The sequence below is a fragment of the Armigeres subalbatus genome, chromosome 2 (genome assembly GCF_024139115.2).
Source record: "Armigeres subalbatus isolate Guangzhou_Male chromosome 2, GZ_Asu_2, whole genome shotgun sequence".
Lineage (NCBI taxonomy): Eukaryota > Metazoa > Arthropoda > Insecta > Diptera > Culicidae > Armigeres > Armigeres subalbatus.
Genome location: NC_085140.1, coordinates 51,203,713 through 51,215,917, shown reverse-complemented (window position 1 = coordinate 51,215,917; position 12,205 = coordinate 51,203,713). Strand labels below are relative to the sequence as shown.

Genomic DNA, 12,205 nt, shown 5'->3' with positions numbered 1-12,205 from the left:
TTCCAGGAGTTCCAGCAGGAATCCTTCCAGGAGTTCCACCACAAATGCTCCCAGGAGTTCCACCAGTAATCCTTCCAGGAGTTCCACCAGGAATCCTTCCAGGAGTTCCACCAGGAATCCTTCCAGGAGTTCCACCAGGAATCCTTCCAGGAGTTCCACCAGGAATCCTTCCAGGAGTTCCACCAGGAATCCTTCCAGGAGTTCCACCAGGAATCCTTCCAGGAGTTCCACCAGGAATCCTTCCAGGAGTTCCACCAGGAATCCTTCCAGGAGTTCCACCAGGAATCCTTCCAGGAGTTCCACCAGGAATCCTTCCAGGAGTTCCACCAGGAATCCTTCCAGGAGTTCCACCAGGAGTTCCACCAGGAATCCTTCCAGGAGTTCCACCAGGAATCCTTCCAGGAGTTCCACCAGGAATCCTTCCAGGAGTTCCATCAGAAACTCCTCTAGGAGTTCCACCAGGAATCCTTCCTGCTGTTCCACCATGAATCCTTCAGGAGTTCCACCAGGTGTCCTCCCAGCAGCTCCACCAGGAATCGTTCCAGGAGTTCCACCATGAATCCTCCTGGGAGTTTCACCAGGAATCCTTCAAAGAGTTCCACAAGGAATCTTTACAGGAGTTCCATCAGGTATCCTTCTAAGACTTCCACAAGAAATCCTTCCAGTAGTTCAATCGGGTTTTTCTCCAGAAGTTCCACCAGGAATCCTTCCAGGAGTTCCACCAGGAATCCTTCCAGGAGTTCCACCAGGAATCCTTCCAGGAGTTCCACCAGGAATTCTTCCCCAAGGGTTCCACCAGGAATCTTTAATGGAGTTGCCCCAGGAATCCTTACAGGAGTTCCACCAGGAATCCTTGCAGGAGTTCCAGCAGGAATCCTTCCAGGAGTTCCACCACAAATGCTCCCAGGAGTTCCACCAGGAATCCTTCCAGGAGTTCCACCAGAAATGCTCCCAGGAGTTCCACCAGTAATCCTTCCAGGAGTTCCACCAGGAATCCTTCCACCAGGAATTTTTCCCCAAGAGTTCCACCAGGAATCTTTAATGGAGTAGCACCAGGAATCCTTACAGGAGTTCCAGCAGGAATTCTTCCAGGAGTTCCAGCAGGAATCCTTCCAGGAGTTCCACCACAAATGCTCCCAGGAGTTCCACCAGGAATCCTTCCAGGAGTTCCACCAGGAATCCTTCCAGGAGTTCCACCAGGAATCCTTCCAGGAGTTCCACCAGGAATCCTTCCAGGAGTTCCACCAGGAATCCTTCCAGGAGTTCCACCAGGAATCCTTCCAGGAGTTCCACCGGGAATCCTCCCAGCAGGGATCCCGGGGGAATCTTTAATGGAGTTGCACCAGGAATCCTTACAGGAGTTCCACCAGGAATCCTTGTAGGAGTTCCAGCAGGAATCCTTCCAGGAGTTCCACCAGGAATCCTTCCAGGAGTTCCACCAGGAATCCTTCCAGGAGTTCCACCAGGAATCCTTCCAGGAGTTCCACCAGGAATCCTTCCAGGAGTTCCACCAGGAATCCTTCCCCAAGGGTCCCACCAGGAATCTTTAATGGAGTTGCACCAGGAATCCTTACAGGAGTTCCACCAGGAATCCTTGCAGGAGTTCCAGCAGGAATCCTTCCAGGAGTTCCACCACAAATGCTCCCAGGAGTTCCACCAGGAATCCTTCCAGGAGTTCCACCAGAAATGCTCCCAGGAGTTCCACCAGTAATCCTTCCAGGAGTTCCACCAGGAATCCTTCCACCAGGAATTTTTCCCCAAGAATTCCACCAGGAATCTTTAATGGAGTAGCACCAGGAATCCTTACAGGAGTTCCAGCAGGAATTCTTCCAGGAGTTCCAGCAGGAATCCTTCCAGGAGTTCCACCACAAATGCTCCCAGGAGTTCCACCAGTAATCCTTCCAGGAGTTCCACCAGGAATCCTTCCAGGAGTTCCACCAGGAATCCTTCCAGGAGTTCCACCAGGAATCCTTCCAGGAGTTCCACCAGGAATTCTTCCAGGAGTTCCACCAGGAATCCTTCCAGGAGTTCCACCAGGAATTCTTCCCCAAGGGTTCAACCAGGAATCTTTAATGCAGTTGCACCAGGAATCCTTACAGGAGTTCCACCAGGAATCCTTGCAGGAGTTCCAGCAGGAATCCTTCCAGGAGTTCCACCACAAATGCTCCCAGGAGTTCCACCAGGAATCCTTCCAGGAGTTCCACCAGGAATCCTTCCAGGAGTTCCACCAGGAATCCTTCCAGGAGTTCCACCAGGAATCCTTCCAGGAGTTCCACCAGGAATCCCTCCAGCAGTTCCACCAGTAATCCTTCCAGGAGTTTTACCAGGAATCCTTCCAGGAGTTCCACCAGGAATCCCTCCAGCAGTTCCACCAGTAATCCTTCCAGGAGTTCCACCAGGAATCCTTCCAGGAGTTCCACCAGAAATGCTCCCAGGAGTTCCATCAGAAATCCTGAAGTAACTTCCGGAATCCGGAGGAATTTCTAAAGAATCTTCCGGAGAAATTCTTTAAGGAATTTCCGGGGAAATGCCTGATGGATCTTCCGGAGGCATTCCTGAAAGAACTATCGCAGGAATTCCTGAAGGAACTTACGTAAGAATTATTGGAGAAGGTCCTGAAGGAATTCTTGCAGAAACTATCGGAGGAATTGCTGAAGGAACTTTCGGAAGAATTCCTAAAGGAACTTCAGTAAGAATTTCTGAAGGAACTCCCGGTGCAATTTCTGATGAAACTTCCGGAGGAGTTCCTGACGGAACATCCGGAGAAACTCCTGAAGGATAGTCCGAAAGAACTCCTGACGGAACTCCGGAGGGATTGCTGAAGGAACTTCTGGAGGAAGACCTGAAGGAACTTCCGAAGAAATTCCTGAAGGAACTTCCGGAGGAATTTCTGAAGGAACTTCTGGAAGAATTTCTGATGGAACTTCCGAAGGAATTCCTGGCAAACTATCGAAGGAATTCCAGACAAAACATCCGGAGGAATTACTGACGGAACATCCGAAAGAATTTCTGACGGAATCTTAGGAAGGATTCCTGAAGGAACTTCCGGAGGGATTACTAAAGGAACTTCCGGAGAAATTCCTGAAGGAACTTCCGGAAGGAATTCCCGAAGTAACTTTCTTGATTCTTGAAGGAACTTCCGGGGGCATTTCTGGAAGACTTCCGGAGGAATTCCTGAAGGAACTTACGAAGGACTTCCTGGAGGAACTTCCGGAGGAATTCCTGATAGAACTTCCGTATGAACTCCCGTTGGAACTTCCCGAGGAATTGCTGAAGGAACTTCCGGAGGAATTACTGAAGGAATTTCCGGAGGGATTGCTGAAAAAACTTCTGGAGGTATTCCTGAAGGAACTTCCGGAGGGATTCCTGAAGGAACTTCCGGAAGAATACCTGAAGGAACTTCCGGAGGCATTCCTGAAGGAACTTCCGGAGGAATTCTTGAAGGAACTTACGAAAGAATTCCTGGAAGAACTTCCGGAGGAATTCCTGATAGAACTTCCAAAGGAACTTCCAGAAGAATTCCTGAGGGAACTTCCAGAACTCTTAGGGGAACCCTCCAGAACTTTCGAATGAATTCCCGACAACTCTCACAACTCGCTCAGAAGACCTGAAAGAACCCCCTAGAACTCCAGGAAGATATCCTAGAAGAATATCCTCGAATTCCCGGAACAAATTCCAAGAATTCCCCAGAGCTTCCGAATGAATTTCGCAGAACTTTTGAAAAAACTTCCCAGAACTTGCAAAAGAATTTTCAAATGAACTCCCGAAGGAATTTCCCAGAATTCCCGAAAGAACTTCCCAGATATCCTGAAAAAAACTCTTCATAACTCCTTGAGGAATTCCTCAGAACTCCCTAAAACTCTTGGAAGAACTCTTCAGCAATTCCCCAGAACTCCCGAAAAAAAACTTCCTAGAACTCCGAGACACAGGTTCAGAAATACCATTAAAAAATTTCCGGAGAATATCACAAAAATTGTCCAGAACACGCGGAGGCATTCCCCAGATCCGGAAGATTTTCCTACAATACCCGAAAATCTCCCTAGATTTTCTTTTTAACTTTATTAAGGTGTATTTTTTCCAATTACGGTTAACAATCACGCCGCACGAGAGCGGCGAGAATCACGTCGCACGAGAACTCCCCAGAACTCGCGATGGAATTCCCCTGAAGTCCCGAAGGAATTTCCTAAAACTCCCCCAAAGTTCTCCATAATTCTTGGAATCATTCCTCAGAATTTGCGGAAGCACACTCTGGAGTTTCTAAGAATTAGACACAGAGTTATTAAGAATTTCAACAGAATTCCCAAGAATTATACAGATTTCACAAATCATTTATCCTGAAATAATTTTCTTAATTAATTTCAAAAGCAATTCCCCAGATATCAGTCAGAGTAATCCAGAAATGCCACATGATTCTCCAGTTAAACAGCATGCGAGCAAAGGCGGGTGGAATTCATTCTCGACTGGGCATAGTGTATTCATAATGCTAATGCACCCATGGATTCTCACATATTTCCTCAGAATTGTCAAACGGATTCCCCATAATTCACACCCAAAATTCTCATACAAATTTCCCCACTCTGATTCCTCCCAAGAATCCCAAGAATTACCAAAGACATTTTTCTGATTTCATGAAGGAATTCCTTCGATTCCTTTGGATACTTTTGGGTATTTCCGTTAAAAAATAAGTTCCTACAAGAGATTTTAGCTCGCAGTTGAAGCAGATGCATGTGTTCAATTACAATCCATTCCATTATAATATACACATTCTTCGAGATGTACATGTCATTTCACCAATCGGATTCATCCCATTTTTTCACTCGTACAGCATCAGTACAGCCATCTGTGTTACCGGTGTCTCCTTTTCTATTCTCCGGCTTCAGCAGGGACCCTCGGTTTTCCCTGACCATGGTCCAAAACCTTCAGCAGATGCTTTCCTGCAGTTCCAGCTCTTTTTGGCCTCAAATTATTGCTGTTAGGATCTGTAATGGGAAAATGGAAGAACATCATTAAACTATATACCTATCTACAATGTTTTTTTATTAATATAATAAATAGTACTTACGCATCTGTTGGCCACTATTTTCTTTTATTTCAACTTCTCCAGGCAGCTTTTGAGGAAATTCGGAGATATTCCTGTTGAATGTTTTTAAAGAGACAAAAGAAAACTAACAGAAAACAAAATCTAAAAAGTGACATTTGCTCCATTAAAATGTGTGCGTGAGACCAAGTTAATATTTGGCTGCGTACATACAGAAAATCTCGGATTATCTTAATACCCCAAAATCGGCGTATTAAAATAAAATCTGAGATTAAGTTCGAGGATAATACGGCTTGAAGCTTACCACAATCGAGGATAATACGAGAATTGCGTATTATCCTCGTTGGAGCTTACCGCCATAAGTCTATCATTTATGAAATTATTTGCCAAAATATATCATTGCATTGACATGATACTTTACGAGAATTTAGATAACGATTCATTGAAATTTATATCATTTTTTTTGTTTATCGGCTTTATCGGTCATTTCTACTCAAAGTATGAGAGAGTAGATAATCGAAAGATAATTGAAAATCATCAGATTATCTACTCCCTCATACTTTGAGTAGAAATGACCGATAAAGCCGATAAACAAATCATTCACCACAATCACGGTCGTAAAATCTGTTTCAATTATGGGAATAAATTAGTGTGAAAAAATATCGACAAAATTATTAAATTTCATATAAATGACTTTGAATGAGTTTTGCTTGTTGAGTTGGTCGAGATAGATGCTGACAAGAAATTCGTATTTTATTTATACTGAATGTAATCCGCCGCATTTTGTGATTCCCTCCATAGGGAAGCGAAAAACGACTATGTTCCGCACCCTTCTTAATTCAATACTCCGGGAGAGAGAGTGTCACGAGACACTTCATATTTCAAATTCCCGCACTCGTTATAAAAAACTTGAGAAAGTCACACACCGGCTTCAATGAAATCAACGAAAACATCGATGACACGCAAAACAAAAATTTGTCAGTCCGTGTGATGTTTGCTTTGCCATATTTTTACTCGTCACCAAATGATTAATTTTTGCACTTTGAACACCATCCATTTCGTATAGCTACGTGGTTCTACGTCACCTTTGCGTACGTACACTTGGTGTTCACGATAAGAACGTCATGAATTGAATGGATTTTGTTATCATTGGACGACTTCTGAAAACTGCGCTTCGTTATCTCTGATAATATGTTTTATTGGTAAACGCAACCGTTTCTGAGTTTCAGTGTTGATTTGAAGGTATTGCCATCAAGAATTTTTTTTATACAATTTATACAATTAAATATTTATATATTATATATTTATATATAATAATATATAATTATATATTTATATATTATATATTTATATATTATATATTTATATATATATTTATATATTATATATTTATATATTTATATATTATATAATTATACAATTTATACAATATTTTTTTCGGTTTTTTCAGTTGATTTTCTTGTATATTGTACTGTGTTGTGTTCACGGAAGTTTAGCCATCATTGGGAGCAAACTGTTTTGGAAACGAAATAAGCATAGCTCAAGGTATGATGTTCATACATATATGAACCAGTGTTAGCGGAAGTGTCGCATTAAATCAATTATATACGAGATGAGACGCATTTTTTCAAAAACTTCTAATAAACAACTGAAATTTGAAATTTACTGCAACTCAACTGTACCAACGAATTATGACGAACGTACCTAAACCCAAGTAACAATTAAGTAAGGATATGTGGTGCAGGTCGGACTCGATTATTCAGAGTATCGATTTTTTTCACTCCGGATAATCGAATCACTAGAGAAAAAAATCAAATCTCGCTTAACTTTTCAAAAGGTCCTAAGTAACATTTTTTTCATGAATTAATTTGAGTACTGCAATCAAAACCTTTCATGTTGTTCTGTTGATTGCGCTATTCAAATTAATTCACGAAAAAAATGTTACTTAGGTCCTTTTGAAAAGTTAAGCGAGAAATCTGTAGTTAAATAACGAAAAACTTATGTTTTCTTTTACCGCCATCGGGGGTGACAATGGGTCTGGGGGGTGATAATAGGTCATCGCTCTCACTGGCAGTCTGGAGGTCGTACAACAAAATCGTTCAAAACGGTCTTTTATATTTTAGTCTTAGTCTAAGTCTGCTTAATGTTAATAAAGAGACACAAATTATGATGACAAACACCATCCATTTCGTATAGCTACGTGGTTAGGCTGACCAGATCATTTCGGTGAAAAAACGGGACAAACGCGCTTACAAAACGGGACAAGTCAAAAAATCGTGTGATAAAATTCAAGAGCAATTTCAAAATTCATGGACTGAATTTTCATTTTCCATGGAAGAGATTAGATATATCATAGAGTGATTCAATCACCACCATAACCTTTTATTGTAAGTTAGTTTTAGAAAAATACTAAACTTAAAGGGACGCGGATAAAATACGAAGGAACAGAAAATTACGCATCTTCCAATATTAACAAAAAGTTGAGAAATTTTGAAATTTTATTTTAATCTACTCTTAGATATGCATTAAAGATTTTATTATTGATCAATATCAAAATCTTTTTTAATTCTGAACAATAGAAAATAACGAACAATAGTCAAAGTACCCTCCCTAAGGCCGGTTTTGGGCATCAGAAGGTTAAGAAAAAAAAGTTTTAGGAAAAAATGTCAGAAGATAAATGCGAAAAGAGCAATAGTGTGGGATTATTGATTTTCCGTGCCAAATCCCTTTTTCATTAATATAAGTGGGAAAAATCTGCGGATAAGAATAACAAGAATCTCAACAAGGAACAAACTTTTATAAAAATGTAATTTTAATTATTTCCATGAAATTGGTTGGCGCATGAGAATAAATGCCAAATCGAATCAATTCAAACTTATTTTTAATCGAAACTGATTTAAATTACGCTACAAGTAGCCTAACACCTCGGAAGTCTTGTCTAAATATTGCTTTCGTTCCCATGTGCCTCCAAGCGGAAATTATGCAATTTCGTTAAAAAATCATGGCCAAATTATAGTCTGTTTTACAGCTCGGACTCTCAGAGATTTTCGCCGGATTGCATTTTATATCGGGCCGAATTTTTCATTTTTCGTAAGGGAATCCCATAAATCTCGTCCACACACATGGGAGCAAAATTTGCAGACAAGCTCCTGATGTGTGAACTAGCCTTAAGGTGATTATAGAATATAGCCAGAAATCGGCCATTTTGTAAACAACGTGCTTTTCCAATATTTTTTTTCAAGGGCACGAGATGAAAGAACCATAACGTGTATGGGGCTGAAATAATAGTAGATCGTTTGCTTAGTTATGCTGAACAATCATAATTTGTATTTCGGCACTGTACGAAAACTATTGCGCCAGATTTGGGCTTTTGAAAATGTATGTAGATAAACGTGTGGTGAATTTGAAATTCACCACGAGCTTCATTCGCGGAACAGACAAAACTCGATTTTCCGGAGGAAAAAGCGCCAGCAGGAAGATCGAGACCGTGAAGAGACGGAGGAACTGTACCGCGCTAATAACGCACGAAAGTTCTATGAGAAGTTGAACCGTTCACGTAAGGGCCACGTGCCACAGCCCGATATGTGTAAGGACATAAACGGGAACCTTCTTACGAACGAGCGTGAGGTGATCCAAAGGTGGCGGCAGCACTACGAAGAGCACCTGAATGGCGATATGGCAGACAACGGTGGCGGTATGGTAATGAACCTAGGAGCACGCGCGCAGGACATGCGACTTCCGGCTCCGAATCTCCAGGAAATCCAGGAGGAGATCGGCCGGCTGAAAACAACAAAGCCCTGGAGTTGACCAACTACCAGGAGAGCTGTTTAAATACGGTGGTGAGGCCACTGGCTAGAGCGCTGCATTGGGTAATTACCAGAGTTTGAGAGGATGAGGTTCTGCCGCAGGAGTGGATGGAAGGTGTCGTGTGTCCTGGATTGTAGCGACTACCGCGGAATCACATTGCTGAACGCCGCCTACAAGGTACTCTCCCAAATTTCATGCCGCCGACTAATACCAATCGCAAGAGAGTTCGTAGGGCAGTACCAGGCGGGATTTATGGGTGAACGCTCTACCACAGACCAGGTGTTCGCCGTACGTCAGGTATTGCAGAAATGTCGCGAATATGTACAACGTGCCCCCACATCATCTATTTATCGACTTCAAAGCCGCATATGATACAATCGGTCAGGACCAGTTATGGCAGCTAATGCACGAAAAGGGATTTCCGAATAAACTTATAACGGTTGATCAAGGCGACATTGGATCGGGTGATGTGCGTAGTTCGAGTTTCAGGGGCATTCTCGAGTCCCTTCGAAACCCGTAGAGGGTTACGGCAAGGCGATGGTCTTTCGTGTCTGCTATTCAACATCGCTTTGGAGGGAGTAATACGAAGGGCAGGGATTGACACGAGTGGTACGATTTTCACGAAGTCCGTCCATTTATTTGGTTTCGCCGACGACATTGATATCATGGCACGTAACTTTGAGAGGATGGAGGAAGCCTACATCAGACTGAAAAGCGAAGCTCAACGGATTGGACTAGTCATCAACACGTCGAAGACGAAGTACATGATAGGAAGAGGCTCAAGAGAGGTCAATGTGAGCCACCCACTACGAGTTTCTATCGGTGGTGACGAAATCGAGGTGGTTGAAGAATTCGTGTACTTGGGCTCACTGGTGACCGCCGATAATGATACCAGCAGAGAAATTCGGAGACGCATAGTGGCTGGAAATCGTACGTACTTTGGACTCCGCAAGACGCTTCGATCGAATAGAGTTCGCCGCCGTACCAAACTGACTATCTACAAAACGCTTATAAGACCGGTAGTTCTCTACGGACACGAGACCTGGACGATGCTCTTGGAGGACCAACGCGCACTGGGAGTCTTCGAAAGGAAAGTGTTGCGTACCATCTATGGTGGGTTGCAGATGGCGGACGGTACGTGGAGGAGGCGAATGAACCACGAGTTGCATCAGCTGTTGGGAGAACCATCCATCGTTCACACCGCGAAAATCGGAAGACTGCGGTGGGCCGGGCACGTAGCCAGAATGTCGGACAGTAACCCGGTAAAAATGGTTCTCGACAACGATCCGACGGGAACAAGAAGGCGAGGTGCACAGCGGGCAAGGTGGATCGATCAGGTGGAGGACGACTTGCGGACCCTCCGCAGACTGCGTGGTTGGCGAAGTGCAGCCTTGAACCGAGCTGAATGGAGAAGTCTTTTATGTGCAGCACAGGCCACTCCGGCCTTAGTCTGATGATAAATAAAAAATTCATTCTATAATCACCTTAAAGTAGGTGGGGACCTTAAAACTAGCCCGACCTAATTTTCTCTCGGTGCCTTAAACTCGACTTCAGTTGATTTAAAAATATTTTTTTCATGTCGTCGTTTTCTTACAGTAGATGATGACAAAATATTTTGAATTATCCAGAGAGTCTTTGAATGATTCTTAAATGTTTTGAGAAGAATCAAATAATTGAACAATATGTGGCAAAGCAAATACGAAAAAAAAAATTACCTGCTCCGGAGATTTAGAAAGAAAAATCGAAATGAACTTAATCTAAAAATTAGAATGTCTGTCCCTGTGCTTCATTTTATTGACGTTGAGGCCTGTTGTCAATAACTGTTTAACTTCTTGAAAAAAGTTGATCAATAGAAAACACAAAACGGCATAGATAGCATTCTTTTTAAAAGCAACACATAAAAAAAACATAACACCACCGACAAACCGACGTGCCTTCCCATATACAGTTCTTCAAATTTCTTGGCAATTACTCTCCTTTCATTACGAGGTGAACGTGCCCCTGGAGCCGACGTTCTGATACCTCCTTTCATTACCTAGCTCCATCTGTGCGATGGTTTACACAACAGCTCTCACAAGTGTGTGCACGGTTAGAAAAAAGTACCTAATTTTAGGTACTTTTTTCTCTTGCATCTCCTCACTCTTCCTTTTGTTGTCATAAAATGAAGAGCAAAACCACTCAACAAGGGCATTAAAGTGTGGGAACCCAACGTTGAGTAATCTCATGTTTACAAAAGTTGAGTGAAATTTACCTTTTTATATTATATTTTATTTTTATATTATAATAAACTTTTGGTTAGTTTCTATTTAAAATTAAGTGTATTTCACTTAATATTAAGTGAATTTTATTTAACTTCGAAAAAAAATTACTTAATTTTGGGTTCCCACACTGAACCCCCGATTTGAGTGAAAAGTACCTAATATTAAGTACTTTTTTCTAACCGTGTGGGCAAACTTGGTCATGCACTCTTTAATTTATTTCATCAGTTCCCACATAATAATCAATATTCAATATTATAAATATCGAGAATTTTATGATAGGATTCGTTCGCCAAATGAAAAACATTCTACTTTCGAAAATGTGTGTCATGATCGTAAAGTCTTCAATGTCGATTTAAGCATAAAAAAAAAAATTTATTACTTGTTTATTTTTATCTACATCGCTGTGTTAATTGTTTGAAACGTGCATATAATGTTGACGTCGAACAGCTAATGAATAGACCAATGCAAACTCTAACTTAACCTCACTTATTTTGACAGTTCACAGAGCTTGTTTACAAGGTGTTAGAAGAAAAATCGACGAAGGCAAAATTAAAATTCATATTTTTAGTTTAAAGTTGCTGTGATCCGAACATTTTAATGTTATTCTTTGCATTCAGCATGAAATCAATCGCAATGGACATCTACATGCGAATAAAATGACGAAACAAGAAAAAGCTCTGTGAACTGTCAACCTACGTCATCATGCACTGGTCTATTAGGGTTCATTCACAAATTACATAACGCATCAAGGGGTGGGTGGGTACCCAATATTGCGTTACAAAATGTCACGGTTTGTCTAGGGGGTGGGTGGGTTTGTTTAGTTCTGTTACGTGCATTTATGATAATAAAATAATATAAAAAACAAAATTTCTAATTAAATTTAAATTTGAAGTATTATTATGTACTATGAATGAAGTAAAGGAAAAGTTCACTAAAAATACCAATTCAGCATTTTAGTGAAACTTTAATAACACGTTATGCGTCACAGATGGGGGTGGGTGGGTATAAAGCAAATGTTACAAACAAGTCACGGAGGGGTGGGTGGGGGCTCAAATCTGTGTTTTTTTGCGTTATGTAATTTGTGAATGAGCCCTTACGC

General features: G+C 41.7%; 1 protein-coding gene and 1 long non-coding RNA gene across 2 annotated transcripts in view; one reads left to right on the top strand and one right to left on the bottom strand.

The window, feature by feature from the left end:
- The window catches only part of LOC134208652 (protein artichoke-like), a 181,347-nt gene that overhangs the window by 99,945 nt on the left and 69,197 nt on the right, over positions 1–12,205 (top strand). The gene's annotated exons all lie outside the window — the stretch shown is intronic.
- On the bottom strand, positions 4,736–5,375 carry LOC134214379 (uncharacterized). The gene is made up of 2 exons (XR_009979758.1): positions 5,063–5,375; positions 4,736–4,979 (listed from the first exon to the last, which is right to left on the bottom strand). It is a non-coding gene; the product is annotated as an uncharacterized LOC134214379 (long non-coding RNA).